The sequence below is a fragment of the Carassius auratus genome, unplaced genomic scaffold (assembly GCF_003368295.1).
Source record: "Carassius auratus strain Wakin unplaced genomic scaffold, ASM336829v1 scaf_tig00025154, whole genome shotgun sequence".
In the NCBI taxonomy this organism is placed as follows: Eukaryota; Metazoa; Chordata; class Actinopteri; order Cypriniformes; family Cyprinidae; genus Carassius; species Carassius auratus.
The window spans coordinates 217-6,269 of record NW_020525399.1 but is presented as its reverse complement, the minus strand read 5'-3'; the positions used below and the strand labels follow the sequence as shown (position 1 = coordinate 6,269).

The window sequence follows — 6,053 nt, the reverse complement described above, 5'->3', positions numbered from 1 at the left end:
CTGCAGCCTTCAGCAAGGAAATACCAGTATTAAAACAGACAAGTAAAAGGTGTTTTTTCTGCCTTATTCTTTTGCCCCATTCCCTCTTTCTCTCTCTCTCTCTCTCTCTCTCTCTCTCTCAACAATTGAGTGCTGAACTGTGCGATTCACACTCCAGAGCATTGGGTGGCAGAATGGAGCGTTTTTTTATTTCTATTTTCAAACGATCCGAACAAGAGAAGAAGAGCTGCGATCCTAGCTGTTGTTTTAAAAGATTGTCTACGTTTTCAAAGCATCCCAAGATCATTCACGAATGAAAACATGCATTCGGAGCAGCAGGAAGATCAGAAACCTGTAAAGATAGAGTTTACTGAAGACTGCAGAGAGAACACGAGTGATCCAGAACCCTTCAGACTCAAGCATGAAGAAACTGAAGAAGAAGAAAGAGGTTGCTGTTTATTCTTAAATTCTTCATGATGCTCTAAAACAAAAAGGTTATTAGAACAGAAATTGAAATAATTGCATCAGATTTTATGGTTGTAGTCAGTCAGCATTAAGAAGTCTATTACACTAATGTAAATGTAAAGATAAATTATTATAGAAATTGGCTTAAGAAAAAAATAAAGATGCTCACTGATAATAAAACCTCTAGTATCAGAAGTACTAGTAAATAATATAAATAGTGGCACAGAGCCACATATGGTTGGATCTGAGTAGTGGGTTGCTAAGAGTCTGTGTTTATGATGTGTAATAGTTAAAGCAATTGTTCACAAAACAATACATTCTGACATTATTGTAGGCATTGCACACAGAGGACAAAAACGTTCAGCCTCGGCTCTTAATCGTCATTTATGTTAAAATTTGCAAAGCATACCAATTGAACAAAACAATATAAATGCAAAAATTAAAATGATAAAAACCGATATTGATTTTTTGACAGGCAATGCCGATATCTTGGAAAACAGGGGGCCGATAGCCGATATAAAAGCCGAAACTATTCATGCTTAAGAAATACGAAATCATTTGACAATGGATTAAAAATAAACATACTTGTACTTTAGATGACAAAGTATTTTTCAAAAATAAATAAATATTTAATAAAAATATAATTAAAAGGAAGGAACCAACAGGGCACTCAGTATTCTGGTAAGTTAGTGTGCATTGTGAATCATATTTGTCAAATAAAGCCTGGCAGCACACAGAGAAAATGACATGAATATGACGGTGGGCAAATGCATAAAGCGCAGCATAATTTGGAACCACGAGTTTATATTCATGTCAGACAGAACTGTTAACAACCTCAGTCAAACAAGATAGTGTGTGTGGGCTCAGGTCCTGCCTTTCTCAGCACCGTCAAAATAAAAGTCCCACCTAAAACACACCGGCCAAGCAGAAAAACGTATCAGCCGATGCCGATATTTGAAAATGCCAGATATTGGCCGATATATCGGTCTACCACTATTCATGTATACATCGTATCCATAGCAAAATCCATATTGTGAGACAGATTTTAAAAACACACAAGGTTCCCAGATAAAACTAATCCTGTGCGAATAGGGCTTTAGTTTGTCTACTTCTCAACAGACTGTGTTTTTGTAACTCGTGTGTGTTTAACATAAACTTGTGTGTGAAAAAAATACTAGTTTAGTACTCAAACGACTCAAGCACTTTCTGATCATGTGTGTACTTTCTGCTGATTCGTCAGGGTTCAGTCTTTTCAAATTTATTTTTTGTAAGCAAATAAAATTCTTTTTTTTTTTTTTAGAGGTGATCAAAGAAAAGGAGGAGAATGAAGAATTGACCTGTCCTCAGTGTGAAAAGAGTTTGACATGCAAATATAGTCTTGATGTTCACATGAGACTTCATACCGGAGAGCAACCATTTAAGTATTCACTTTGTGACCAGAGATTCAGTCTTTCTGGACATCTGAAAATACACGAGAGGATCCACACTGGAGAGAAACCGTTCACTTGTGATCAATGCGGGAAGAGTTTTAGAGAATCAACAAACCTTAACGATCACATAAACGACCACACAGAAGAGAAACCGCATGCATGTGATCAATGCGGCAAAATATTTAAGTGGGTTTCAGTCCTGAAGAAGCACCTGAATGTTCATACAAAGGAGAAGCAACATTCATGCCATTTGTGTGGAAAGAGTTTTTCATGTCTAAATACTTTGAAAGTGCATGAGAAAATGCATACTGGTGTGAAAGAGTACATGTGCTTTGAGTGTGAAAAGACTTTTACTACAGCAAACAATTTGAAAATGCATGAGAGGATTCACACTGGAGAGAAACCGTATACTTGTGATCAGTGTGGGAGGAGTTTCACACAATCATCAAGCCTTAAGGTACACATGAACATCCACATGGGAGAGAAACCGCACACATGTGAACAGTGCGGAAAGCCTTTCAGACAAAAAGGAAACCTTAAGACACATATGAGAGTTCATACAGGAGAGAAACTGGTCATTTGTGAGCAGTGTGGGAAGAGTTTTGCAAACTCAGCTAGACTTAAGGATCACATGAGAGTCCACACCGGAGAGAAACCTTATACATGTGATCAGTGCGGCAAAACATTTATGTGGGCTTCAGTTCTGAAGAATCACCTGAGAGTTCATACACAGGAGAAACCACATTCATGTCATTTGTGTAGAAAGAGTTTTCATGTCTAAATACTTTGAAAGTGCATGAGAAAATGCATACTGGTGTGGAAGAGTACATGTGCTTTGAGTGTGAAAAGACTTTTACTACAGCAAACAATTTGAAAATGCATGAGAGGATTCACACTGGAGAGAAACCGTACACTTGTGATCAGTGTGGGAGGAGTTTCACACAATCATCAAGCCTTAAGGTACACATGAACATCCACACTGGAGAAAAACCGCACACATGTGATCAGTGCGGAAAGCCTTTCAGACAAAAAGGAAACCTTAAGACACATATGAGAGTTCATACAGGAGAGAAACTGGACTTTTGTGATCAGTGCGGAAAGAGTTTTGCAAACTCAGCTAGACTTAAGGATCACATGAGAGTCCACACCGGAGAGAAACCTTATACATGTGATCAGTGCGGCAAAACATTTATGTGGGCTTCAGTTCTGAAGAATCACCTGAGAGTTCATACACAGGAGAAACCACATTCATGTCATTTGTGTGAAAAGAGGTTTTTCACAGCTCCAAAATTTAAAAAGTACAATCAGAAACTTCACACTGGTGTGAGAGAGTACATGTGCTTTGAGTGTGAAAAGACTTTTACTACAGCGACCAGTTTAAAACTGCATGAGAGGATTCACACTGGAGAGAAACCTTACAAGTGTTCACACTGTGAAAAGAGATTCAGTCGGTTAGGAGACCTGAAATCACATGAGATGATTCACACTGGAGAGAAACCTTACAAGTGTTCACACTGTGACCAGAGATTCAGTATTTCAAGAGACCTGAAAAGACACGAGAGAATTCACACTGGAGAGAAACCTTATCACTGCACTGAATGTGGGAAGCGTTTCAATCAATCATACTCTCTACACAAACATAACAAAAAACATTCACAGTAAGTAGATCATCTTCAAGCGAAAGGACAAAGAATCATTATCCCAATGGATACATTTAATCTTTTTCAAAACCAGCAGATTCAACTGTGAGATTCAGATTAACTCAAATATAGTGAAGTCAAGGAACCGTGAATTTTTTTTTATTATTATTGTGCTTTCTCATGAATTTCATATTATGCTTAATTGTCTTATCATGAACATGTGTCACTTGAAGTTTGTTTACTCTTACATAAAGGGAAAGTAGAAGCTTTTTACGAACCGTTCTTCCGCTTGATATGTGTTTAGGAAACGGAGATGCAAAATATACTGTCATGTAGCATTCTAATTGATCCACAATTTGCTTCTTTTGGATGAATATTTGTACCCTGGTATTAAACAAGCCCTAATAAATTACAAAAGACTGTATCGATCAGCTCTAATGTTAACTTTTCTGCTTTTGGTGCTGGGTAATTAACCCTTCAACTGGTGAGTTTAAAATATTTCTAGCGGTCCCCCAGAGCGCTTTTTTGTTTTTCCTTTTAATTAAAAAAATTTATAAACTTGCTCAACATAACATCAACCATCTGATATTCTGATTCGCAAGTTTTATGTGAAACATGTGTTTTGTCATTTAAAAACCATTCTAAATGATCTTGATCTCAATCTGTAACGTGAGATGGGTGCTGCAATGTTTGTTCACCGCTGCAGTTCAGAGTCTTGTCAGTTGGGTTTAATGCACGTTAAATTCATAAATTTCTCCTGAAATACAAGTAACTTTATAGTCACTTACACTATGTGTATCTGATATTAATAAAACACTTTGCAAATTATACTTAAATGTCTTGTCATTGCTGCTTCCATAAACATCTGTATTTTACAAACTCTAAATGTATTGTTTACTATTACTTATGTGTATTTGAATGTCTGAAACCTAAAATAAACATTATGTGATTAAGAACAATGCATAGTTGTCATATGACAAGTGCAGCGGCGACTCAAGGTCAGCCAAACCACGAAAATGCTCGAATGTAAAATAAAAATTACAATAAAAATCCCTTATGTTGGACTGTACCACTCAGCAGATTAAGAAAATACACCTACAATTTATTATTAAAGCTGCATCATGTGGTTTGAACAACTCTCTTTAATGATTGCACTTAAAACTACAGTAAAACTATGGTATGTTGTGTGTGGGTGATCTAATGTTCCTATGATATTTCATAAAAATTTTTTTGAACCCAATGCTTCTGCAAATACAAAGTTTATTTTAAAGATATAAGCAAAAAAGGCTTTCAATTCAGATTTATTTATAAATTTTAAAACCGAAAGCCCCAAAAGCACACATTTTCCTAATGCAAATACAATCAGCAGACATTAAAAATTGTTGATAAAATATAAAATGTAACTATCGTATTAAATAAAAAAGTATCTTTTAATCAGTAATTATTTAAAGCAAAAGTGATCAATAATTACTGAAAAGTTAAAACTGATGAGATGGATCTATCCTACTGAAAAGCAGGGATTGGTATTCATTAAGGTTTTAATGGTATTAAAGTCCAACTGAAAACTTTGTTTGCATAAATTGATCGTTTTGTGTTGAACAATTCATCCATGCAAGTCATTCCACACAAAAAAGTATTTGGCTTCGTAATCTTTAATCAAAATCTGAAAGTGCCCCTCCTCTCTGCATTGGAGGACCTTCCCTGATGACGTAGGTTTGACTATTTTCTTAGCATTAGTTAACCACACCCCTCCAACTGACAGTAGACAGGCTGCCTGTGTGTTTGAAGCATTGACAGCGCGTCAAAGGAGAGATGGCGACAAGGTGCATTTTCGATAGCGGCACTCAAAAACACTTTTCCCATTCCCTAACATTTCCCATTCCTAACACAATGGAAAAAATTGACTTTTCAATGACACACACAAGTGTGGTGTTAATATTGCCAAAGCCTCAAGTGTCATTTTGTCATTGTGCCTCAAATTCGTCGCTGTGAACGAGAACCTTTTTGTCTATCGACACAAAATCCATAAATTTGTGTCAGCATAGTCTGAAGATCATCTGATTCGAATTTGGTGAATGCATTTTGGCACCCTTCCAGCAAATTCGTTGATGCGCTAAATGAGAACCATTTCGTATATCGACACGAAATCCATAATTTTTTGCCAGCATGGTCTGAAGATGATTCAAGTCAAATTTGGTGAAAATCGGACTAACGGTCTAGGAGGAGTTCGAAAAAGTAGGTATTGCAACATTAATCAAAATAGCGGACAGGAAGTATGGCCAATTTTCACGTAATTGGTATCAATGCTCTCGGCATGACCCAGAGAATATAGGGAGACCATTAAAATTTTAATAGAGTAATTTATTCAAAAGTTATTAGCATTTATGTGATATTTCATTATAACTCTTGGCAACAAGGTGGCGCTGCCACCAAACTTTTTGAATAACTTCAGGGCATGGAGCTGAATATTTTGTAATTATTTTCGTAACGATACAATGCTGCGTTCAAAAAATACAGCATTTTAAAACATAATTCAAAA

At 36.3% G+C, this 6,053-nt stretch overlaps 1 pseudogene; it reads left to right on the top strand.

Moving 5' to 3' along the window:
- Positions 1–222: 222 nt before the first annotated feature.
- Positions 223–3,861, top strand: LOC113078296 (gastrula zinc finger protein XlCGF57.1-like; annotated as a pseudogene).
- The last annotated feature ends 2,192 nt before the right edge of the window (positions 3,862–6,053 follow it).